At 49.3% G+C, this 26,856-nt stretch overlaps 1 protein-coding gene across 8 annotated transcripts in view; it reads left to right on the forward strand.

Moving 5' to 3' along the window:
* The window catches only part of OSBP2 (oxysterol binding protein 2), a 371,738-nt gene that overhangs the window by 104,558 nt on the left and 240,324 nt on the right, over positions 1-26,856 (forward strand). The window lies entirely within an intron of this gene.

The raw sequence follows: 26,856 nt of genomic DNA on the forward strand, positions 1-26,856 counted from the left end.
TTTGTGGGAAAAGGTAACACTTCTAGCTAGAGTGCTGCATTATCCTGCATTAACATCTTGTACAATGCCACTTCCTCCTGGTGTCATGTCTGGATTCAGCTTTGATGGAGGTAATAAGAGTTATGCCTTGTCTTTGTTGGTGTTTTTAGCCATCCTTGTAGCTGTGCTGATGCAAACCCCTAGTGCAGTTAACCCCAGGGCAAGCCTTGATTTTCCCTGGTGTCATGTTAGTTTTGTATTGTTCTAGTTTTTTTTTAATCAAAATGCTGTGTAGTGCCAAGCCAAATGTCTTAGAGAAATCTAAGTGCACTACATCAAGAGTATTACCTTTATCAACTAAATCTGTAAGCTTATCAAAAAAAATCTAGGGTTAGTTTGACAGGGTCTATTTTCCATAAAGCCATGTTGACTGGCATTAATTATATAGCCTTCTTTAATTATTTATTAATCAAGTCCCATATCAGCAAGTCTGGTATCTTGCCGGGAATTGATGTCATGCTATCAGAACTATAATTACCCAGGTTGTCCCATTTACCCATTTTAATATTGGCACAACAGTAGCTTTCTTCCAGTCTTCTGAAATGCCCCTGATGTTCCAAGAGTTATTGAAAATCAACATTAACCATCCAGCAAGCTTCTTGGTCAGCTCTTATAAAACTCTTGGCTGCAAGTTTTCTAGACCTGCTGATTTTAAATGGCTTACTTTAGTAGCTACTGTTTAACATCCTCCTGACAGGTTTCAGAGTAACAGCCGTGTTAGTCTGTATTCGCAAAAAGAAAAGGAGTACTTGTGGCACCTTAGAGACTAACCAATTTATTTGAGCATAAACTTTCGTGAGCTACAGCTCACTTCATCGGATGCATACTGCATACGGATGCATCCTCCTGAGTTACTGTTGGAATAGGAACAGTATTTCATCATCATCATCATCATCATGAAATATGACTAGATCTTTTTTCCCCCAAATATAGAACAGAAATACTTATTGATCACTTTGGTCCTTTCTGCATTCGTATTGACAGCTCTGTTGAAGAGGAGGCAGTTGTGTACCACGTTGTACAGCTGTGTTTGTCTTGTGGCCTGCATTAATTTAAGCTTCCCATGTTTTTCTTCTAAGCCAAAAACAAACCAAATGCTAATTAGTTCTGTGCAAGAGTAAACAGAGGGCTGGATTCAGATGTTACACGTGCAGTCGTGTAATTAAAGGCTCTGTCTTAATGTGTACCCACAAGGGGGGCAAATGAAAGGGGCACAGGCAATGATTCCAGCATTTTCTAGCTTTCAGGTATCTGACTTTGCAGCTTTGACATTCTTTACATGTCGATGTTTTTGGTATGTGATTATTTGTTAATACCAGCTGGGTGCAAACCCAGTCTGCAGCAGGGATCCGCCATCCACAAGCTTATCCAATGGAACTGCCAGAGAGCGAAGCTGCAAACCAAAGAGGGGGAATGGTCGCAGAGCTGAGCGGTGGAAGAGGAAGCATCACCTGTGCCATGGGGAGCAGAGCTGTTGTCAGGGAGAGCGATGAGTCTCATGTCCCTGTGGGGAGGAAGCACAAGGCACAGACAGTTTCATTAGTCTGGAAATCCTATGTAGGTCACCGGAGGAAATCAATTGTATTTCTTTCTGAGCAGAGATTAGCTCATTGTTCCCTTTTTAAAATCTCCAGCCGTGTCCCCTAAAGGCCTTTAACTGCATCTGGTTAAAGAGCAGCACTAATTCAGCAGCAGGCGTAGTTCGTTTGCTTGTTGTGATGGAGGAGCTGCACTGTGCAGGCTCCCTTCTTATTTTCTGACTCCTCCAGCATCTGACCATGAGAGGGTGCCGTGCAGAGCACCAGGCTTGGGACTGGAAGCCCAGCGAAGGAAGGCAGGAAGGCCCTCCCCTGTGGCTGCTCTTTGCAGGATGTATCTTGTGATGACAAAGCAGGGCTCAGGTAACGTTGCAGTAGAGGGGGCTCTGCTGAGGAATGAGCTAGATTAGACTGGCTCAAAGCCTGACAAAGCAGGACTTGCCTTCCTGATAAAGGTTCCCACAGTCACTGGGGTGGGAAAACGTACATCCCAAGCAGAACACCCAGGAGCCTCAGAAGACTCCATGCTGTCCACTGGGCGCTTTGCCATGCAAGCCCAGTGCACCCGGGAAATACTTAGGTACCATGGGACTGGGCACTGTAGTCCCTTCCATATATACTATATATCCCTTACATGGATGGGTGGATAGTCCCTTCTGAGCTCTAAGGCTGCGCTTGCAGTGATGTTAGTATGTCTCTCGGATCCACTGTATACTTCCTGCACCCCACTGTTGGGATTCCATCCAGACCTGTACCCCTGGGATGGCCTGCCCCCATTCCCCAGGCCTCTCCTCAATTCACATCACATGCTCAGTTGTGTCTTTCCCTGTTCCTTTCTTTGGTAGCTCATTGCAGGGAGGATGTGTTTGAGGACACTCATTTCCTCTGTGCCAATCAGATCCTCATTTGACATATAACGAAAGACTAATCTAGTTCCTATTAATTAAAACTGGATTAAAATTATTGAAGCATGTAGTCATTCATGCAGAGAATTCCCATTGCAAGGAATAGCATTTCCCTAGAAAAAAGGAAATGAAGTCCTGACCACCCTAACAAAGTATCACCTTTGCCATTATGTCTTACCTGTTCCTTTCCTTTCCCACCAGAGCTTCTCATTAATTGATACAGGAACTAGACACAGGGGTCAGTTCATCTGCCACTGAAATGCAGCCATGCTGCAGGTGGTTAACTTTACTCAGCTGCAGCTTGGGCCAGAAAGTGAAGAATATCCTGTCAAACTGCAACAGGAGGGGGAATGTCAGGGAAGCAGAGTAGTTGGGATCTGAACAAGGCACCCGTGTTAACTGTACAGCATTTGCGAAAAGTGCCATGTGGTTGTCAATAATCACAGATGATTGATGGGTCAGTTTTACATCTTATCTGAACAATGATGGGTGGAGTTTTCAAATTACCCAGGTGATTTAGGAGCACAAGTATTTGCCATCAATTGGTCTTTTGCTCCTAAATCACTTAAGTAATGTGAAAATCCCACCTGACCCTTTATTATTGTAATACTTTGGCTATGGTACTGCCTAGAGACCCCCTGGAGTGAGGCCCTGTAAACACATCAAGGGAGAGACCATTCCTGCCCCAAAGGCTCATCTAAATAGACAAGACAGACACAGGCTGAAAAGAAAATAGGTGCTGTGACTGTTGATAGTCCCACCATGGCTCAGTTGCACATAGCCATGAGTAAAACCCAGCTCTCCTGACCCCAGTCCAGTTCCCAGTCCACTAGATTATCTCTGTTCTCCTTCAGTGCTGGCATGACGCAACTGGGCAGGCCGGGTTCCAGCTAGCAGACAGAGCAGAAAGTTCTTGTGGTTGGCCCCTTGTCAGAAGAGCTCAGAGTGAGCCAGAGCCTGACACGTAAAACAGACCTTTTAAATAAAGCTTTACCCAGAGCCAGTGTCCTCTTAAAGCCCTGCATGCCTCAAGTCCAGCTCTCCTGCTTCAGATACATGGAGAAACACCCAACGCTTGACAGCTAGCTGATGGGTACAGTATATTCACCGAAGATCAGACTATTGCTGACTCAAAGGAACAGTGTCTCCCGTTGCCAATTGTGCCCACATATCTATTCAGGGGACACCATCACAGGGCCTAATAACATCAGCCACACTATCAGAGGCTCGTTCACCTGCACATCCACCAATGTGATATATGCCATCATGTGCCAGCAATGCCCCTCTGCCATGTACATTGGTCAAACTGGACAGTCTCTACGTAAAAGAATAAATGGACACAAATCAGATGTCAAGAATTATAACATTCATAAACCAGTCGGAGAACACTTCAATCTCTCTGGTCACACAATCACAGACATGAAGGTCGCTATCTTAAAACAAAAAAACTTCAAATCCAGACTCCAGCGAGAAACTGCTGAATTGGAATTCATTTGCAAATTGGATACTATTAATTTAGGCTTAAATAGAGACTGGGAGTGGCTAAGTCATTATGCAAGGTAGCCTGTTTCCTCTTGTTTTTTCCTACCCCCCCCCCCCCGATGTTCTGGTTTAACTTGGATTTAAACTTGGAGAGTGGTCAGTTTAGATGAGCTATTACCAGCAGGAGAGTGAGTTTGTGTGTGTATGGGGGTGGGGGGGATGTGAGAAAACCTGGATCTATGCAGGAAATAGCCCGACTTGATTATGTAAAGAGTTGTCACTTTGGCTGGGCTAGCACCAGCAGGAGAGTGAATTTGTGTGGGGGGGTGGAGGGTGAGAAAACCTGGATTTGTGCTGGAAATGGCCCACCTGTTGATCACTTTAGATAAGCTATTACCAGCAGGACAGTGGGGTGGGAGGAGGTATTGTTTCATATTCTCTGTGTGTATATAAAGTCTGCTGCAGTTTCCACGGTATGCATCTGATGAAGTGAGCTGTAGCTCACGAAAGCTCATGCTCAAATAAATTGGTTAGTCTCTAAGGTGCCACAAGTACTCCTTTTCTTTTAGTGTCTCCCACAATCACTTACTGAAGTTTTCTGTCTCCTAGCCAAATAATGACCAGCCCAACAAGCTAAATGAATAATAGCTGATGTTAGCATGCCCTGCAGTGACACTGTACTTCCTTCCTTTATCATGCACACATCTATACCCCCACTTTTCGTCCGCTGCTGTAACCTGAGTGGCCATTGTAGCCTGAGGGAATAGGGCACTTTTGTCAGGAGACACTTTGCACTATTCCTGCAAGACCAGATGCAAAGTGAGTGACAGCCAACTGTCTAGCAAGTTTGGTTTCTTTATTGCTATAGAGCCTCTTTATCTAGTCAGCTTTATTTTGTAGTCTAGCAGACTGAGGTTGTTTTAAAGGGCATTTATCACTGTAGATAACAGGAGAATATGTAAATCTAGTGCCAGCTGCTAGTCATGGAGTCCCTGGACAGAGAGGACATAGGCAGTTGCTACTGAGAGTTTGTGTCCGTGAAAGTGGGAAAGCTTTGCCTGCTGGAGAATTCATCTAATTAAAGAGAAGTGTCTTGCATAGGGGAGGGTTCTTCACCATGAAATGGAGGATGTATGGTACAGTGCAGCCAGCAGATTAGTACCTTTATTGGCTCTCCCATCTCCTGTGGAGCACTTGCAGTCCTCAATAAAGTCCAGGGGGGGCCAGAGTCTGCTCTCAGAGACAGTCACTTGTGGGCCATGGAATTGCACTGAATTTACACCTGCATAGCCAAGACCCTCGTATGTGCTGCCAGTCTTTTTAACAGAGGGAAGGGCTCCTATGCTCATTCCTCCTTCGCATGGTATGAACTCTCCTTCCTTAGAGGTTTTTAAGGTCAGGCTTGACAAAGCCCTGGCTGGGATGATTTAACTGGGAATTGGTCCTGCTTTGAGCAGGGGGTTGGACTAGATGACCTTCTGGGGTCCCTTCCAACCCTTATATTCTATGATTCTATGATTCTATGAACTCTGTCTCTGAGGTGCAGCTGGCATGAAGGTTGATGGACAGGGGGAAGCTATCATCTTTGTGATAGGCTTACCGCCCCCCCCCACACACACATTCCGGGGTGCCACCTGATGTACTGGGGTACCATTGAGCCTGCCTGTTCCGGCATCCTGGGCTCCCTTACAGGCCCTCAAGCCTCCTCCAGCAAACACACAGGTAGGGACGCACCCAACTTCAGAAAAACAGACACTGAAATCAGCTCTGCATGGGAAGACTCAGCTAGGGAATTGCCCAGCACTCAAGTGCACACCCCTTTGGGGGTGCAAACCCAATATTGTATTATCTTGTGCTGCACAGCGTAAGCTCATGAAATTCACCCCCTTCCTCAATGTGGAGGAAGACATGCACAAATTTTTGCCCCCCAAACAAATTTATTACTACACAGGATAGATTTTAAGTGACTATAAGGGACAGCAAACAGATCAAAGCAGATTACTGATCAAATAAAACAAACACACAACTAAGCTTAATACACTAAAGAAACTGGTTACAAGTAGTAATTTCTCACCCTAAATGTTTTAGGCATTTCTTTCACAGGATGGACACCTTTTTCAGCCTGGGCTCAGCTCTTCTCCCCCGGTTTTGTCTGTTTCTTAGATGTTTCCAGGAGTCATCCTGGGCGGGGATTCGGTGAAGAATGAATCCTGATTAACTTACTTTCCTGTCTTAAATAGGTTTTACATATGGTGGGGACCTTTTGTTTGCCAGTGTGGTTTCCACTCCCCTTATTGGAAAAATACTGGCATTCTATGATGGAGTCCAGTACCAGGTGACATGATCACATGACCCTGCAGTGTCAAAGCAGCCATGAGTCAAAGGCTGTTTGTAGCATCCCAGGAAGCTTCTCAGGAAGGTGGGAGATTAGCATCTTCAGAGACCTATTCTTCTCCCTAATGGCCCAGCCAGACTGATTGCCTATTGTCTGGTGGGCGTTCCCCAGGTGCAAACACTTCCGTAATTGATATAGTCGATATTCCTGCCTTCAGATACCAAAATGATCCATGCATACAAATAGGATAATCATATTCAGCAAATCATCACCTTTCCAATGATATCTCACAAGACCCATCTTGCGTAAAACATGTCTTAGCTATGCCATACTCATATCATAACAATATCTCTGACGAATATGGGGTGTAGCATCAGTCTTGTTTTCCTGTTTAAGTCAAAACACTTTTGCATGACTGAGGCAGGAGGTGGCACCCCTGGGTGAAGGGGTTTCTGTTCACTGGTGTGGAACGCTTGCATTTTATTCTTGGGAAATAGTCCCTATTTCAGTGGGATACCAGAGCGTGCAACTTGAGTAATTTGGAGCCTGTGTGTTGTGGGTTAGGGGGTCATATGGGAGTCTGGAGTTATTTTCTCCTGGGAAATTTTGTAGAAAGCACTGGTCATTTGGTACAAAGGCAAAAAGAATTGCTCTTCAGAAGTGTTTTTATATGCCCCAGGGATAAGTCGTCTCTGACAGGCAGGGTTCAGAGATGGGATGACTGTCAGAGGCAGGGGAGCCACTCCAGTCCTTTCGATTTGATGGCAGAATTTTCCCAAAGGTCAGAACACAAGTGGAATGAGTTACTAGTGTGGTGCCTGTAGACTGCACCTGGGATTGTTGTTCATTGTTCAAGCATAAAACCAGAGAGCGCCAAGACACTGCAACCTCTGGGCTTTATTCCTTCCCCCATATGTACGGTCCTGTCTCATCAAGCACCTCTCTTAGTTCTTAGAAATTACTCTCTACATGAGCATACTGTTATACTATAACATCCCTCGTTGGGAAGCTGTCTATTGTAATATCCCTTTGGTCACATTGGAGATATCAAAATTGAACATGAATAAGCCTTCATATTGTACAGAATCTTGGGTATACCTTGCAGGCCGTTTGGTGGTGGAGTGAATGCAAATGTTGGGTCTCCTTGGGGGGCCGGTGTTGGGAGAATCTGTTCCAATATCTATCTGTTGCTCATTGGCATGATAGCTTCCATGTCCTACTGGTCAAGTCTCAACAGAAGGTGTATTTCACTGTTCTTCATGTCCATGTTTTGGTCTTGGGTACATAATGGGCATATGTATTTGCTGTCTTGGTGAAATATATGCCCATCCATTGCTACGTGGAATGAGGATTTATCTGTTCGACACATGTAGCATGCTTCCAAATGTGTGATTTGCCCTGAGGAAATAATTTGATACTGACAGGGTTTTCTAGTTGTAGTTTTGGAAGGGCTTTAGCTTGTTGGTCCTAGCAGGGTTTGGCCTTTGTATCTCTCTTTCTTTTTGTCTGTGACTCTTCCACCATTGTCAGTGCAGCAGTGCTGGGGCTATAGACACCTGGAATGCATGTGCCTTTACATCAAGTGTTGTTCCAGGCTGCTAGTAAGGCCCTTTACGCGAGTGTCTCCCCAGTCCAGAATAGCTTACCATATATTTTCTTTGCCTTTTTGAAGCTTTCTTTAATAGCGTCTTAACAATTTTAACTGCCGATTCGGCTTTGCTGTTTGATTGACTCTGGTATAGTGATGATGTGATAAGACTGAATTCCTATTGCTGGGCAAATTGCAAAACTCACTGCAAGTAAACTGGGGCATGTTGTCTGAAACTACTCTGATTAGGATCCAATGCCTACTGAAATGCTTCCTTGATTTGTCTAGGCCTGGTCTACACTACCAAGCTTTTTCGCCAAAAGGCAGCTTTTGTCGATGAAACAGCAGAGGTGTTCAGACCGTGAAGCCACGTTCGTGACGAAACTCCTCAGTTGCAGCAAAAAACCACCTGGACGAGAGCGATAAGGCTTTTTGCGCAAAGGTTTTATCGCCGAAGTGCCAGTGTAAACACCTTGCTTGCTTTTATCGCTGGAATTGGCCTCTGGAGGTGGCCCCGGATGTTATGAACTCGGCAGCCCTGCAGGCATGTGTCCCTCCCCTTTCAAAGCTCCATTCTGACAACCGGCCCGCTGTGCTGCTCTGCTCCGGGAAACAAAGAGCAAACCATTGATGTGGAATGCTCCTGGGGTGTGTGTGTGAGAGAGAGAGACTGTGTTGTGCAGAGCCAGGGAAGGAGGCGGGGGCTGATGTCAGGGTTTCCCCCTCCCCCTGCCTCAGGATAGGTTGCTTCCGGCGAATTTAAGAGACAGCACGGACAAACTTACTCTCACGGGCCCCAACTAGGGTTGCCAGGCTTCCAGTTTTCTACCGGAAGGCTCGGTCGAAAAGGGACCCTGGCGGCTCCGGTCAGCACCGCCAAGCGGGCCGTTGAAAGTCTGGGCGGCAGCGCAGCAGGGCTAAAGCAGGCTCCCTGAAGCGGCAACACGTCCCTGCGGCCTCTAGATACAGGGACCAGGGAGGCTCCGTGCGTTGGCCCCGCTCCGCGTACCAGCTCCGCTGCTCCCGTTGGCCAAGAACCACAGCCAATGGGAGCTGTGGGGTGGCACCTGTGGGCACACACAGCACGCACTGCACAGAGCAGCCTGGCTGTGCCTCCACCTAGGGGCTGGACATGTCAGACGCTTTCGGGAGCAACATAGAGCCAGGGCAGGTGGGCAGGGAGCCTGCGTTAGTCCTACTGCACCACCGCCCAGGAGCCGCCTGAGGTAAGTGGCACCTGGCCGGAGCCCACATTCCAAACCTCTCCTGATCCCCAGCCTTGAGCCCTCCCCCCACACCATCTCCTGAACCCCAACCCCTGGCCCCAGCTCTCTCCCAGAGCCCACATCCTGCACCTCAGCCCACTGCCCAAGCCCTGAGCCCCCCTCCTGGAGCCTGCACCCTATACCCCCTCCTGCACCTCAACCTCCTACCCCAGATCTGAGCCCCCTCCCACACCCAAACGCCTTCCCGGAGCCCACACCCTGCACCCCCTCCTGCATTCTAACCCTCTGCTTGAGCCCCTTCCTGCATTCCAAACCCCTCGGCCCCAGCCTGGAGCCTCCTCCTGCACTCCAAGCCCCTCATCCCTACCTCCATCCAGAGCTCACTCCCCCAGTCAGAGCCTTCACCCTCTCCTGCACCCCAACCCCCTGCCCCAGCCCAGTGAAAGTGAGTGGGGGTGAGGGGATGGAGTGAGTGGAGGGTGGGGCAGGGTGTTTGGAAAAGGTGCGGGGCAGGGACGGGACCTCGGAAGGGGTGCGGCAAGGGTGTTCGGTTTTGTGCAATTAATGTTCCCTGTCACACACTTCCCCCCCCCCCCATCATCATCATCACTGGCGATCCTACAAGATCGAGGATGATCTCTTTCACAGGTTTTATTTTTCATGGGTCCTTTGGTGACTGAAGAGTCTGACTTTTGAGCCACAGGCTCGTTGGCAGACGTTGCAGGTGGTGGTGGAAGACAGGGTTGCGCGTGACCGTTGTCTGTCCTTTCTTTTCTGGTGTTTTTCTGAGACCAGAGCAAGATGATTTTCCTCAAAAGTGGACGTTCCTTCTCCAACAAGTCTTCGCTGGTTATCCCTATCCTGGGCTGCTGTCTCCCAGTGTGTGGGGTCAATGCCGCATCTCTTGATGTTTATCTTGAGGGTGTCTTTAAAGCGTTTATTTTGGCCTTCTCTTTTCCTTTCTCCTTTGGTGACTTGGGCGTACAGCAGTTGTTTTGGTAAGCGTACATCAGGCATGTGCACACTGGTGCTGGATAATCAGGGCCTCAACACTGACGATGGCCTCTGTGAGGACACTGACAGTGCGATGATCCTCCCACTTGATGTTGAGGATCTTCCGAAGAAAGTGCTCGTGCTGGAGCTCCAGGTTTTTCAGGTGTTTTCTGTAGGTCACCCAAGTCTCACAGCCATAGTGGAGAGTTGGGATTACCCCCTCTTTGTAAACTAAAAGTTTAGTGTGTGTTCTGATGTTGTGATTGTTGAACACCCGGCGAGACAGTCTGCCAAAGGCACAGAATGGCACAGCGAATTCTGTGCTGAATCTCGATGTCTATGTCTGCTCTCTGTGAGAGATGGCTGCCAAGATAGGCAAAGTATTCTACATTTTCCAGTTCTTCTTTGTCAATGTAGATCTTCCTTGGTGGGTCTGATGATTGACCAGGGACTGGCTGGTGGAGAATTTTTGTTTTCCCGTTGTTCAGAATTAGTCCTAGACTTTTGTAAGCTTCAGAGAAGCAGTTAAGGGCTGTTTGTAGAGCCTCCTTTGAGTGTGCAAATACAGCACAATCATCTGCATACTGGAGTTGGGTTATTGTTGCTGATATTACTTTAGTTCTGGCACGGAGATGAGAAAGGTTGAAGAGGTTGCTGTTAATGTGATATTGGGTGCCAATGCCCTGTGGTAGATGGGCTTGAGTTAATGTTTTCATAGCTATTAAGAAAATAGAGAAAAGGGTAGGTGCCAGTACACAGCCTTGTTCTCTGCCAATTCGGACGGCACAAGATGGAGGCAGTGATCTGGTCATGGAGGTGTCTTACAATGGTGATAAATTTGCTTGGGCAGCCAAGCTTGATGTGATTTTCCACAGAGCCTCACAGCTGACAGAGTCCAAGGCTTTGGTCAGATCGATAAAGGCCATATACAGCTCCTGGTGGTGGTCTTGACATTTTTCCTGGATCTGCCTGGCTGCGGAAATCATGTTAGTTTTGCCTCGTGATGGTCTGAAGCCACCTGGGACTCTGGAAGTACTTCCTCTGCAAGAAGTACTTCCTCAGTCTCTCTCCCCCCCTCCCCTCCATACACACACTCTCCCCCCCACCACACTCCCGTTGAAAAGCAGCTGGCAATCTAGTAGGATACCCATGAAATGATAGGATTGAGAAACCTGCATCATTTGATGCTTTACCTGCCCCATGAGGCATTGCAAACCCTTCCCAAAGCACCCTGCAGCCAGTTGCCCAGTGGGATAGCTACCCACAGTGCACTGCTCTGTGTCGATGCAAGAACTGCTAGTGCGGATGTGCTCTGCCGACACAAGGAGCTAGTGTGTACATGCAACAGCAGTTTAATTAAAGTGCTTTAATAAAAGTGGTATAACTTTTGGTGAAAAAACTTGGCGGTGTAGACATAGCCTAAGATGATCACTGTGGTGCTGTCTGACAGCTCAGTTAGTTCCCAGAGGTCTGAACAGTAGTCTACAGTAATGAGGTCATCTATATGGTTTGTGGGGAAAAGATCCGTTCCTACTTTTCTCTAGGGTCAGTTGCTGACATATCCCGAGGCTGTTGGAGCATGAGACAGACTGCCTTTTACAGCTTTTTATCCAGCTCTGTTGCAAGTCCGTAGTTTTCCCATTGTGATCTAAGAATTTCCAGTTGTTAAACACATCCCCATTCCTGTCCCTCTGCTTGGGGACAGGAATCTGCTATGCTGCCATGAAAACTCTTTACTTTTTAGTTAGGTTTAGGTTGGTTTTGCAGTATTTTGTTTTCTGATTTCATGTACCTGCAGGAGCCAGCTCATGTTCAGCACCACATTCAGTGTTCAAGCATAAAAAGAGGGAGAGCCAAGGGACAACGTTCAGGTTTATTCCTTCCGCCACATTTACTGTCCTCTCTCATCCAGCAGAGTTCTCAAAGTTCCTCCACAGCACCACTCTCAGATGATGGCGCCCCGGGGGGAAGGGCGCATAACCAGCATGGAGAGGGATGTACTCAGAGCGTCATCAGTCGCTGACTGATCTCCCGCTCTGTGCTGGGCCGGCTCATCCTTATGGGAACCCCCACCCGCAGGCTGTCATTGTGATGTCTGTTCTGACCCAATCCCCAGTCCAAGCTCAGACCTGGATAACTAGGCACAGGTGGGGCTGAGCCCAACTCTCCTTAAAGGGCCAGACTACCTGTGATAGATACCTCATCTCTGGGAACTGCACTGAGACCCACTGACACAATCCACATAGGCCAGCAAAGAGCAAACAGCCCTTGGGAGGCAACTGTGGGTCACCTCCTCCCTCCTTTGCCATGCCGTCAGTGTTGCAGTTTGATTCTGTAGGGCAGAGGTAAAGACATAAATGGAATGGAGGGTGCTATGCTAGGGTTTGGATGTAGTCTGGTCTGATGGAACAGACTCTTGACTCCTGCCTTTTTCAATATAAAATCAGATACAGCTGTAATGTAATGCAACTATATTGCCAGGGACAATGTTAATTGAGACTAATAACTGGTGGCTTTTGACCGACAATTACTGCATGTGTAGCTTTGCAAGGTAAAAATAAGGCTTTGATAGGTCTTGGCAAATCTAATCTCTCTTTAGCAACAGCTCATTCACTCAAAACATGTAAATGCTCATTTACAGCCAAAGGGAGACATGTCCTTGAGGGAAAACAAGAAGGGGGAGAGAGAGCGACAGGAAGATAAAAATCTGATTTATGATTTGCCTGCTTTGTACTGATGGGAGGGTATGTTGTTGACAGAGGATCCTCTGATGGAGAGAAGCTGCTTCTGGTGGAGAGAAGCAGTGGCATTAGCTATGTGGTGGCTGAGAGGCGTGGCACAGTGGGTATCGGTAATGAGCCTGGTTGCTGACATGAGGGAGAATCAAAAGGCTACAGAAAGAGGCTCCTGACGCAAGCAGAGGTAGAAGAGACGGTGCTGAAGCTGAGAAGAAAAGGGCTGGATGGGAGGGGAGCTGGCATTCACTTCTGAGAGATGAAGGGACACAGATCAGCAGGAAGAATCTCTAAGCAGACTGTTTGTGGTCTGTGCTTGGGACTGAGATGTTCCAGAGCACTGGGGTAGGTTTATCTTGCTCCTGCAGGGAACTGAGCTGGAGGCTTGGCATTCTCCTGGGTATAGCTGGTAAGGTTTCCAGCAGGATACAGAGCTCTCAATTGCCAGCCAGGCAGTGGTGTCTGCCAGGGACCGGCGTTAACAGGCTTCTGATCAGGATTCTTCTCCAGGAATATGGGCAACATACCGACTGCTGGTCATTGCAGGTAGTGGTTTCACAAGCACAGGGCCAGTAGCTTATTACCAGCTAGAGAAGGTCATGGAGTGTAAGATGAGAAGCAGAGGGAACAGGGAAATACTGTCTGTCTGCTTGAGCCTGCAAAGAGAATGAGTGCCTGGCTAGATGTGCTGACTGGCTGCTTGGGCAAGTCTCTGTAGGTCACTCTGAAAACATCGGCTCAATGTGCAGCAGCAGTCAAACAAGCAATCAGTGTGAGGAGCCGTTAGGAAAGGGATAGAAAATGAAATAGACAATATCATAATGGCACTCTATAAACCCATGGCACGCCCACACCTTGAATACTGTGTGCAGATCTGGTCGCCCCATCTCAGAAAAGACCTATCAGAATGGGAAAAGGTGCAGAGCAGGGCAACACACATGATGAAGGGGATGAAACAGCTTCCGTCTGAGGAGAGATTAACAAGACGGGGACTGTTCAGCTTGGAAAAGGGTGGGAGGGGGGAGAGGATCGAGGTCGATAAGCTCACGGCTGGTGTGTGGGGAACAGGGAAGAGCTATTTACCTCTTCACACAACACAAGAACCAGGGGTCACCCGTTGACATTAATAGGCAGCAGGTTTAAATCAAACATAAGGATGTTCTCCTTCATACAATGCACAGTCCACCTGTGGAACTCTTTGCCAGGGGATGTTGTGAAAGCCAATAACTGGGTTCAAAAAAATTAGATAAGTTCCTGGAGGCTAGATCCATTCATGGCTATTAGCCAAGCCGGTCGGGGATGCAACCCCATGCTCTTGGTGTCCCTAAACCACTGACTGCTAGAAGCTGGGACTGGACAACAGGGGATGGATCACTCAATAACTGCCCTGTTTGACTGATTCCGTCTGAAGCATCTGGCATTGTTTACTGTCAGAAGACAGGACAGTGGGCTAGATGGCCCATTGTGGGCATTCTTATGGTCTGAATATTACTCAGGCAGGATGGAGCAGGTTTTCTACAAATCGAATACTTCCTGACAATGAGGAACCGGTAGCCAAACTGGACACATTGCCTCTAGCCCTGCGTGTGGTGGCTCTAAAGCTGAATGACCCTGCGTGCGCCCTTCTGTCCCTTTTCCAGGACTTTGAAGAATTAGGGGGTTGCGTTTTTGTGTTCTGCCTTCCTGAACCGTTTCCTCACTCCAGATTTCACCTTAAAACCTCCCTTTTTGCCACAGATTATCACTCCTCTGGGCTCCCCTTTGCCTCCCCTTCATTCTTCTCTCTTCTCTGTCATTGGCTACTTTCAGCTCTCCCTCCTTTAAATGTCAGCTCTGCTCTGTTTCTCAGCTCTATGGGTCTCTTCCTCCCTTTCTGCCTGTGCTGGAGGAGCTTTGCTGACTCTAACTCTGTGAGGCACAGTCATGGTCTATTCTGCTTCTTACCAATACAGTATATAGAGGCAGGCCCTTACCTGAAGCAACGCACGCTGTAATTAGCAGAGTCAGGTACAGATCAGTGCCCCTTGCAGCGGTCTCTTCTGAATATCCGAGAGCTTTCCTGACGCTGAGATCCATTCAACTTTGGAGTGATCCCCTAAGGGACGAGGTCCTACACTGGTTGCAGAGATTGGCTGATGTGTGACACTGATGACATTTCCTGTCTCTGAGTTTTGTGGTTGTCTGATCATGTCTGAACCCCTTCAGCTTGCAGCTGGCCAGAGGTCAAATTTTGGTCTCAGGTGCCCAAGGGGACGACAGATCAAGTTGGGCAACCAGGTCCTCAGCCTGTAATTTACTGCAAGTGCTACATACTTTCTACTGCATCTCTGGCTAGCAACACAGCTGAGGGAGGGGCATGGACCCTCCACCTCTTTACTCCTTATGGGTGTCTTGCATCCCCATGGGTACTAGCAGAGGTAAATCCAGCCTGTACAAGCTCTGCAGTTTTGTCCAGCTTCTGATCAGGGTGCAAGATGGGGGAAGAGAGTCTTCTTTTACCTCTCCCCACTTCCTGTGCACCCGTGGAGTGAACAGCTGGTCACCTTGGAGCCCTGTATTTCTGTGCATGTTACACATTGTAGGCCAGCAGCAGAACGGTACAGTTCTGCTGCCCTTGGGAGAAAGCCAGAGCCTGTGTCATTTGCATTGTGATCATCCATGAAATAAAAAACTTAAGCAATACAGTACCTGAAGGTGGCTGTTACAAGATGCATGCGGGAAATAATTTGATACTAGATCCCGCACCCCTATCCCCCCCAAGCAAACGCTGGGCTGGCATGGCTTGAATCAGAGAGAAATGAATCTTGCATGGTGTGTCTGAGACTGAAGACTCTGGGCTTTAACCTTCAACTGCAAATATTTCAAATCTCATCAATTTCGACCTTCAATATTATTTGCTCAACAGATATTACCACTGAAGATTGAAGTTCAATTTTGTACCTGCCATTTACATTATTACAAAAAAATGTTTAATGCTACTGTTTACTTCCAAACTAAAGCACTCACAATATTGCTGAAAGGGTTTGAATTAGTGATTGTGCCTGTATAAATCATTCGGGTCATAGCTTTTCCCTAGCACAGGGGTGAGCAAACTTTCTGGCCTGAGGGCCACATCGGGGTTCTGAAATTTCATGGAGGGCTGGGTAGGGAAGGCTTTGCCTCCCCAAACAGCCTGGCCCCCTGTCCCCTCCCACTTCCTGCCCTGAGATTGCCCCCCTCAGAACTTCTGACCCATCCAACCCCACCTGTCCCCTGACTGCCCTGACCCCTGTCCACGCCCCCGCCCAGCCAGGACTCCCATGCCTATCCAACCCCCCCGTTCCCCATCCCCTGACCGCCCCCCCCCGAGGATCCTCTGCCCCTTATCCAACCCCCCCGCTCCTCGCCCCCTTACCATTCCGCTCAGAGCAGCATGTCTGGCAGCTGCTCAGCTCAGCTGGAGCCAGCCACGCCACCGCGCTGCCCGGCAGGAGCTCGCTGCCCAGCAGGAGCTCGCAGCCCCGCCGCCCAGAGTGCTAGCTGCACGGTGAGCTGAGGCTGCAGGGGAGGGGGGTCAGCGAGGGAGCTCAAGGGCCTGGCAGGACGGTCCCATGGGCCGTAGTTTGCACACCTCTGCTCTATCCCGTTAAGATTAAAGTTAGACCAATGCACATACAGTAGTGATTAGAAATATATTCTACACGTTTGTTAATTACTGTGTGTGTTTTAGGGGGAAAAGCTCAAGAACGGTGGAGTGTGGGCTCATTTACGCTTTTCTGAGTAGATCTATGTAGTCTATTTCATTTTATTTAAAGAAACATGGTCTGTCATAAGGAATAAACGGAACATGATTCCTTTCAAGTCAGGATTACAAGCAGCCGCGTCTCTTAGGGGCAAATCCAGATCACAGCTTTTGGTCCAAGGAGCAGATTGGTTGCTAGGGAAATATATATGTGGAGGAATGAATCTTGGAGCATTTGCTGAACATCTCCACAGATGTTATATCAGCCCAAGGACTAACACGTTCTATGTGGAGCCCTTTATGCAGCTCACCATTGGATGGGCAGGACCAGGAGGAGCTGCCCTGTCCCGTGCTCTGCCATGCCCTGCCTCTGCCCACCCATCCTCTTGCACAGCAAAACCATAGCTGTTTGTCTGACTACAAGGGGGTGTCTGCATTTGCTCGGGAGGGGACTAGATTTTCTCCTAGCAGAACACCCACCAGGATGCCTCATTGACTTACACAGGAGATGTCACTGCTAAAAGCTTCACGCCTCACAGGGTAGATTAGAGACTCAAATCCTCAGTAAGTCCTAGGTGCTATAGATGGCATTTTCAAAGTTACCACCAAATTTGGTGGCCTGCATTTTTGGGAGCCTGACATGAGACATCTCACAAACTTTAAAGCCAGAAGGGACCATCATGATCATCTAGTCTGACCTCGTGCACATTGCAGGCCACAGAACCTCGCCCACCCACTCCTGCAATAGGCCACTGAGCACTGGCTGAGTTACTGAAGTCCCTACATTGTGGTTTAAAAACTTCAAATTACAGCGAATCCACCATTTACTCCAGTTTAAACCTGCAAGTGACCTCTGCCCCATGCTCCAGAGAGAGGCAACACCCCAGGACCAATGTGTATGATAATCAAGTTGGGCCATTTCCAGCACAAATCCAGGTTTTCCCCTCCCGCACAAACGCACTCTCCTGTTGGTAATAGCTTATCTAAAGTGATCACTCTCCTTACAATAACAGGTTTCATAGTAACAGCCGTGTTAGTCTGTATTCGCAAAAAGAAAAGGAGTACTTGTGGCACCTTAGAGACTAACCAATTTATTTGAGCATAAGCATAAGATGTGACGGAGAGACTGCTGAGACTCATCAAGCCCTCGGATCGCTACCCCTTCCTGCTTCTCCACGTGGGCACCAATGATACTGCCAAGAATGACCTTGAGCGGATCACTGCGGACTATGTGGCTCTAGGAAGAAGGATAAAGGAGTTGGAGGCGCAAGTGGTGTTCTCGTCCATCCTCCCCGTGGAAGGAAAAGGCCTAGGTAGGGACCGTCGAATCGTGGAAGTCAACGAATGGCTACGCAGGTGGTGTCAGAGAGAAGGCTTTGGATTCTTTGACCATGGGATGGTGTTCCATGAAGGAGGAGTGCTGGGCAGAGATGGGCTCCATCTTACGAAGAGAGGGAAGAGCATCTTTGCCAGCAGGCTGGCTAACCTAGTGAGGAGGGCTTTAAACTAGGTTCACCGGGGGAAGGAGACCAAAGCCCTGAGGTAAGTGGGAAAGCGGGATACCGGGAGGAAGCACAGGCAGGAATGTCTGTGAGGGGAGGGCTCCTGCCTCATACTGGGAATGAGGGGCGATCAACAGGTTATCTCAAGTGCTTATATACAAATGCACAAAGCCTTGGAAACAAGCAGGGGGAACTGGAGGTCCTGGTGATGTCAAGGAACTATGACGTGATCGGAATAACAGAGACTTGGTGGGATGACTCACATGACTGGAGTACTGTCATGAATGGTTATAAACTGTTCAGGAAGGACAGGCAGGGCAGAAAAGGTGGGGGAGTAGCACTGTATGTAAGGGAGCAGTATGACTGCTCAGAGCTCCGGTACGAAACTGCAGAAAAACCTGAGTGTCTCTGGATTAAGTTTAGAAGTGTGTGCAACAAGAGTGATGTAGTGGTGGGAGTCTGCTATAGACCGCCGGACCAGGGGGATGAGGTAGATGAGGCTTTCTTCCGGCAGCTCACGGAAGCTACTAGATCGCATGCCCTGATTCTCATGGGTGACTTTAATTTTCCTGATATCTGCTGGGAGAGCAATACAGCGGTGCATAGACAATCCAGGAAGTTTTTAGAAAGCGTAGGGGACAATTTCCTGGCGCAAGTGCTAGAGGAGCCAACTAGGGGGGGAGCTTTTCTTGACCTGCTGCTCACAAACCGGGTAGAATTAGTGGGGGAAGCAAAAGTGGATGGGAATCTGGGAGGCAGTGACCATGAGTTGGTTGAGTTCAGGATCCTGACGCAGGGAAGAAAGGTAAGCAGCAGGATACGAACCCTGGACTTCAGGAAAGCAGACTTCGACTCCCTCAGGGAACGGATGGCCAGGATCCCCTGGGGGACTAACTTGAAGGGGAAAGGAGTCCAGGAGAGCTGGCTGTATTTCAAGGAATCCCTGTTGAGGTTACAGGGACAAACCATCCCGATGAGTCGAAAGAATAGTAAATATGGCAGGCGACCAGCTTGGCTTAATGGTGAAATCCTAGCGGATCTTAAACATAAAAAAGAGGCTTACAAGAAGTGGAAGGTTGGACATATGACCAGGGAAGAGTATAAAAATATTGCTCGGGCATGTAGGAATGAAATCAGGAGGGCCAAATCGCACCTGGAGCTGCAGCTAGCCAGAGATGTCAAGAGTAACAAGAAGGGTTTCTTCAGGTATGTTGGCAACAAGAAGAAAGCCAAGGAAAGTGTGGGCCCCTTACTGAATGAGGGAGGCAACCTAGTGACAGAGGATGTGGAAAAAGCTAATGTACTCAATGCTTTTTTTGCCTCTCTCTTTACGAACAAGGTCAGCTCCCAGACTGCTGCGCTGGGCATCGCAAAATGGGGAAGAGATGGCCAGCCCTCTGTGGAGATAGAGGTGGTTAGGGACTATTTAGAAAAGCTGGACGTGCACAAGTCCATGGGGCCGGACGAGTTGCATCCGAGAGTGCTGAAGGAATTGGCGGCTGTGATTGCAGAGCCATTGGCCATTATCTTTGAAAACTCGTGGCGAACGGGGGAAGTCCCGGATGACTGGAAAAAGGCTAATGTAGTGCCAATCTTTAAAAAAGGGAAGGAGGAGGATCCTGGGAACTACAGGCCAGTCAGCCTCACCTCAGTCCCTGGAAAAATCATGGAGCAGGTCCTCAAAGAATCAATCCTGAAGCACTTGCATGAGAGGAAAGTGGTCAGGAACAGCCAGCACGGATTCACCAAGGGAAGGTCATGCCTGACTAATCTAATCGCCTTTTATGATGAGATTACTGGTTCTGTGGATGAAGGGAAAGCAGTGGATGTATTGTTTCTTGACTTTAGCAAAGCTTTTGACACGATCTCCCACAGTATTCTTGTCAGCAAGTTCAGGAAGTATGGGCTGGAAGAATGCACTATAAGGTGGGTAGAAAGCTGGCTAGATTGTCGGGCTCAACGGGTAGTGATCAATGGCTCCATGTCTAGTTGGCAGCCGGTGTCAAGTGGAGTACCCCAAGGGTCGGTCCTGGGGCCGGTTTTGTTCAATATCTTCATAAATGATCTGGAGGATGGTGTGGATTGCACTCTCAGCAAATTTGCGGATGATACTAAACTGGGAGGAGTGGTAGATACGCTGGAGGGGAGGGATAGGATACAGAAGGACCTAGACAAATTGGAGGATAGGGCCAAAAGAAATCTGATGAGGTTCAATAAGGATAAGTGCAGGGTCCTGCACTTAGGACGGAAGAACCCAATGCACAGCTACAGACTAGGGACCGAATGGCTAGGCAGCAGTTCTGCGGAAAAGGACCTAGGGGTGACAGTGGACGAGAAGCTGGATATGAGTCAGCAGTGTGCCCTTGTTGCCAAGAAGGCCAATGGCATTTTGGGATGTATAAGTAGGGGCATAGCGAGCAGATCGAGGGACGTGATCGTTCCCCTCTATTCGACATTGGTGAGGCCTCATCTGGAGTACTGTGTCCAGTTTTGGGCCCCACACTTCAAGAAGGATGTGGATAAATTGGAGAGAGTCCAGCGAAGGGCAACAAAAATGATTAGGGGTCTGGAACACATGAGTTATGAGGAGAGGCTGAGGGAGCTGGGATTGTTTAGCCTGCAGAAGAGAAGAATGAGGGGGGATTTGATAGCTGCTTTCAACTACCTGAAAGGGGGTTCCAAAGAGGATGGCTCTAGACTGTTCTCAATGGTAGCAGATGACAGAACGAGGAGTAATGGTCTCAAGTTGCAGTGGGGGAGGTTTAGATTGGATATTAGGAAAAACTTTTTCACTAAGAGGGTGGTGAAACACTGGAATGCGTTACCTAGGGAGGTGGTAGAATCTCCTTCCTTAGAGGTTTTTAAGGTCAGGCTTGACAAAGCCCTGGCTGGGATGATTTAACTGGGATTTGGTCCTGCTTCGAGCAGGGGGTTGGACTAGATGACCTTCTGGGGTCCCTTCCAACCCTTATATTCTATGATTCTATGATTTTGTAAGCCTTCTCCTTACAATGTGGATTTGTGCTGGAAATGGCCCACCTTGATTATCATACACATTGTAAGGAGAGTGATCACTTTAGATAAGCTATTACCAGCAGGAGAGTGGGGTGGGGGGAGAGAAAACCTTTTGTAGTGGTAAACATCCATTTTTTCATGGTTTGTATGTATAAGAATATCTTCTGTATTTTCCACAGTATGCATCCGATGAAGTGAGCTGTAGCTCACGAAAGCTTATGCTCAAATAAATTGGTTAGTCTCTAAGGTACCAGAAGTACTCCTTTTCTTTTTGCGAATACAGACTAACACGGCTGTTACTCTGAAATGTGTCAGTTAGGGGGTGATTTTTATTACCATATCCTTATACCAGTACAGCCACTAGTATTGATGCAGTTATCCGAGTATAAAGATGGCTTATTCTGGGATATCTTATTCCCATACAGAAAGAAGCTATTCTGCTATAAGTACCTGTATATGGATATAACAGCATCCATACAAGGGGGTGGGGGTGTCTACCACTCTAACTACAAACTGATGCATAGACCAGGCTATTGGAATCCTTCTCGCCCTGTCAAACATCGCTCAGCATATGGACAAGGCCCTGCTCTCCTGGGCTGTCCTGGGCCACTCTTTGCATGTCCTCTCTGTTGTTAAGTCCCATAAGTTTTCCATCTCTGAAGTAACATTTGATGGAGGGGTTCTTTCGGTGGGCCACTTTTGCATGTTCCTCCAGCTGCCCCATGGCGTGCCTGCTAAGGCAGATTCTCTGACTTCGTTCCTAACACAGGTCTCTGATAGCTCCATCTTCTTTTCTGGATAAATTTGGAGGTTGAGAGTTGTTGATTCAGGCCACAGATGAATAAACGTGACCCACCTTTCAGGCCTTCCGTATACTCATAACGAAACAAAATAGGGCCCAAATCAAATTTTTATAGTCATTTTAAAGCAATAACAATACACGCTGGATTTTGATGTCTGTTGTACTGTCATTACTTAGAGAGCACCTAGACCTGCAGCGATCCCATTACAGAGCAGGTCTGCCAAGAAGCTCTAGGTTTAGAACAGATAGAATTGCCATGTTCACCCGGGCTGAAGGTTTGTGCTCTGTGATGATGTATTTATTTTATTGATTTCTACAGCACCTGGCACCTAGCAGCACATTTACAAAGTTAAAGCATGTTAATTATGTAAAAATGTGAGAGGAAAAAAATGCAAATGAAAGAGAAAGCACAGAAATGTGCTTCGCATTGTGACCTGAAAGCTAATGCTCCTGTGTGTATTAAAAGAAGCTAACTATAGTGGTTTTCTCCAGGCAGCTTAGTCTCAGTGATGCTTCATTATTCCTTGATCAAAAGGCAGTTGCTGATAGGAATGGAGGAAACACAGATATGCCAGGTTTGGCAGTGAAGCCACACCGTGGAACTGCAGCAGGAATATTGTTAATGAATCCCTGGGGAATCCACACAAGGTCTCCAGTCATTGCTATGCTGTATCTGCTCCAGAACTGCCATGTTCCGGCCGGAGGCTGGAGCGGGAGACTTAAAAGGACTGAAGGGAGATTTTGACTCCCTTTTTGTTTTCTCTGCACTGTTTTGGTTTCCTGCATTGCTATAATTTGTTTCCAGCTCCCCCGCATTCCATCCCCACCCCCACTGTTCTCTAGAAGCGACCCTATTTAAGGCTTAAATGGGACTTAAATGGTGCATAATAAGCCTTGCGTTGATTCACTGCATAGCGGTAAATATCACCCTAAGTCCAGCTTTAATTAGACTATTCTTCTTCCTTCCCATCTTAGTGTTGCTGTGCAGTCTCAGCTGGCAACCATGTTCCACCCAAGAGCTGGCTGCATTTCAGTGATGGATGGTTACCCCACATACTGTATCAAGCCAAACTCTGGATTCCTGTGAAAATGCTCCTCAGATGAGTGCACCCATATGCTTAAATGTACCATAAGCAGCACCTGGTTTCTTCCTGGCCAAAACCGTCTGTCTCAAGGCAGCCCCACCTGGAACACCCTCCCGTGGCAGTCCCTGGTACAACAGGCAAGTTTGTCTCAGTTTCCCTCAAAGTCTTTCCAAGTACAAATATAGTCCATGTGGGGTTGTTAGGGTTCCCTCCCCACTCTGAACTCTAGGGTACAGATGCGGGGACCTGCATGAAAGCCCCCTAAGCTTATTTTTACCAGCTTAGGTTAAAAACTTCCCCAATTCTTTGTCCTTGGATGGTACACTGCCACCACCAAGTGATTTAGACAAAGAATTAAGGAAAGGACCACTTGGTATTCCTGTTCCTCCAAAATATCCCCCCAAGCCCTATACCCCCTTCCTGGGAAGGCTTGAGAATAATATACCAACCAAATAGGTAAACCAGATTCTTAAAAAACAGAACTTTATTATAAAGGAAAAAAATAGTAAAAGAAGCACCTCTGTAAAATCAGGATGGAAGGTAACTTTACAGGGTAATCAGATTCAAAACACAGAGGATTTCCTGCTAGGCAAAACGTTAAAGTTACAAAAAACAGGGATAAACCTCCCTCTTAGCACAGGGAAAATTTACAAGTTGCAAACAAAAGGTAATTTAACGTGCCCTGCCTTATTTAGTTACTCTTTTTACAATATTGAGACTCACTTTAGGATGGTTTATAGCAGGAGGAGTTTTTTGACCTGGTGCTTCTCTGCTTCCCAAGAGAACACCCAAAATAAAGAGCACACACAAAGCCTTCCCACCCACCATTTGAACGTATATTCTTTCCCCATTGGTCCTTTTGGTTAGGTGCCAACCAGGTTATTTGAGCTTCTTAACCGCTTACACGTAAGGAAGAATTCTAGGCTACCCTTAGCTGTATGGTTATGACAGAGGTTCATTTATTATAAAAGATCCATGCACGTAAACTGTAAGAGAACAAGTTCCAACACTAAGTCCCACAACCATAGTCCAGCCTGTACATTAAGTAGATTGCAGGCTTCCCTCCCCACGCCTCAGCTTCCCTGACCACGCCCCACTCTCCAGCGTGGCCCCGGCCTCCCTTACCACGGCCCTGGTCTCCCTCAGCATGCACCGGCTCTCCAGCGTGGCCCCGGCCTCCCTCAGCGCGCCCCAGCTCTCCAGCGTGGCCCCGGCCTCCCTCAGCGCGCCCCAGCCTCCCTCAGCGCGCCCCAGCTCTCCAGCGTGGCCCCGGCCTCCCTCAGCGCGCCCCAGCCTCCCTCAATGTGCCCCGGCTCTCCAGTGTGGCCCTGGCCTCCCTCAGTGCACCCCGGCTCTCCAGCGTGGCCCCGGCCTCCCTCAGCACGCCCCGGCCTCCTTCAGCACTCCCCAGCTCTCCAGCATGGCCCCGGCCTCCCTCAGTGCACCCCAGCCTCCCTCAGCATGCCCCAGCTCTCCAGCGTTGCCCCGGCCTCCCTCAGCATGCCCCAGCCTCCCTCAGCACGCCCCAGCTCTCCAGCGTGGCCCCGGCCTCCCTCAGTGCGCCCCAGCTCTCCAGTGTGGCCCTGGCCTCCCTCAACGTGCCCCGGCTCTCCAGCATGGTCCCGGCCTCCCTCAGTGCACCCCAGCTCTCCAGCGTGGCCCCGGCCTCCCTCAGCACGCCCTGGCCTCCTTCAGCATGCCCCAGCTCTTCAGCGTGGCCCCGGCCTCCCTCAGCGCACCCCAGCCTCCCTCAGCACGCCCCAGCTCTCCAGCGTGGCCCCGGCCTCCCTCAGTGCGCCCCAGCTCTCCAGTGTGGCCCCGGCCTCCCTCAGCGTGCCCCAGCCTCCCTCAACGTGCCCCGGCTCTCCAGCGTGGCCCCGGCCTCCCTCAGTGCACCCCAGCTCTCCAGCGTGGCCCCGGCCTCCCTCAGCACGCCCCGGCCTCCTTCAGCACGCCCCAGCTCTCCAGCGTGGCCCCGGCCTCCCTCAGTGCGCCCCAGCCTCCCTCAACGTGCCCCGGCTCTCCAGCATGGCCCCGGCCTCCCTCAGTGCACCCCGGCTCTCCAGCGTGGCCCCGGCCTCCCTCAGCGCGCCCTGGCCTCCCTCAGCGCGCCCCAGCTCTCCAGCGTGGCCCGGCCTCCCTCAGCGTGCCCCAGCCTCCCTCAACGTGCCCCGGCTCTCCAGCATGGCCCCGGCCTCCCTCAGTGCACCCTGGCCTCCCTCAGCGCGCCCTAGCTCTCCAGCGTGGCCCGGCCTCCCTCAGCGCGCCCCAGCCTCCCTCAATGTGCCCCGGCTCTCCAGCGCGACTGTGGCCTGTCTCATGTCATCCCCCTCTGCTGCTCTCAGCCTTCTCCCCTCTCATTCAGGAGGGAGAGCTGACTAGCACTTCCACAGGCTTCCTAGCCCTCAGCCAAATAGTTCCCAAACGGTGGGGCTTGCCCCCTGAGAGGAGCATGGCAGAACATTTGAGGGGCACATGGTGGCGCGTGGGCCAGTCCCTACAGAGGGCAGGGAGGTAGTGCCATGCTTCCAGCCCTGCCCCGCCCCCAGACCAGCTCCATCCCCAACTCCTTTCAGCTCCCAGTCCTGCTCCGCCTCCAGGCCAGAACTGCCCCCAGGCCCGCTCCACCTCCATCCCCAGCTCCCTGGCTGAGGTAGCCCTGGCTGTGCAGCAGTGGGGGAGATGCGGACAGAGTCTGTTAATTGTAAGGGGGGCGTGACTGAAAAAGTTTGCGCACCGCTGCCTCGGCCCTTTGGCATTGGCTCAGGTAGGTCAGCCAGTTAGTCTCTCCTCTGGCTTCCGGATAATTTCTCCTGCTTTCCTGGAAGGCCTGCAAAGAGCCTGCTGCTCTCAGCCGCTTTCCCCAGAGACCTGTCCCAGTCCCCTGATTTTTTCTGCCTGCCTTTCTCCAGGTCTCACCCCACTCGGATTCTGCCTGATCCTTTACAGTCTCATGGGCTGTTTCACCCTCTTAATTGGCCAAAGGGGAGCAGCTGTTCTGGCACAGGGGGGTCAGGTTCTGCTTCATGTACAAGGGCCAGCCACCCTGTGACTCCATCGCATGCACAGTACAGCCCCAATCCTGTACAGATGAGTCCTGCTAGGTGCATGACTGATCCATGGAGAAGTGAGGGAGTGGGACATGAATGCCATTGCTCTGTTGAGGGCATGTGCAAAACCTAAACTGGAGATTCCTGCCTTGCAGAGCAGCCTCTCCTGGAGTCTTGGGGCATCCAGAATAAAGGGGAAAACATCAGCCCTCTGCTAAGTGAGAGGTCAGTGTTCTGGGCACAATCTGATCTTACACTGGCTCTGCCCATGAGGAGTGGTTTGCAGGTGAGGGCCTTAGTTTAGAGAGTGCTCTGGGATCCTTTAGGACGAAAAGCACCTCAGTGATCATAGAATCATAGAATATCAGGGTTGGAAGGGACCCCAGAAGGTCATCTAGTCCAACCCCCTGCTCAAAGCAGGACCAATTCCCAGTTAAATCATCCCAGCCAGGGCTTTGTCAAGCCTGACCTTAAAAACCTCTAAGGAAGGAGATTCTACCACCTCCCTAGGTAACGCATTCCAGTGTTTCACCACCCTCTTAGTGAAAAAGTTTTTCCTAATATCCAATCTAAACCTCCCCCACTGCAACTTGAGACCATTACTCCTCGTTCTGTCATCTGCTACCATTGAGAACAGTCTAGAGCCATCCTCTTTGGAACCCCCTTTCAGGTAGTTGAAAGCAGCTATCAAATCCCCCCTCATTCTTCTCTTCTGCAGGCTAAACAATCCCAGCTCCCTCAGCCTCTCCTCATAAGTCATGTGTTCCAGTCCCCTAATCATTTTTGTTGCCCTTCGCTGGACTCTCTCCAATTTATCCACATCCTTCTTGAAGTGTGGGG

Source organism: Caretta caretta, chromosome 15 (assembly GCF_965140235.1).
Source record: "Caretta caretta isolate rCarCar2 chromosome 15, rCarCar1.hap1, whole genome shotgun sequence".
In the NCBI taxonomy this organism is placed as follows: Eukaryota; Metazoa; Chordata; order Testudines; family Cheloniidae; genus Caretta; species Caretta caretta.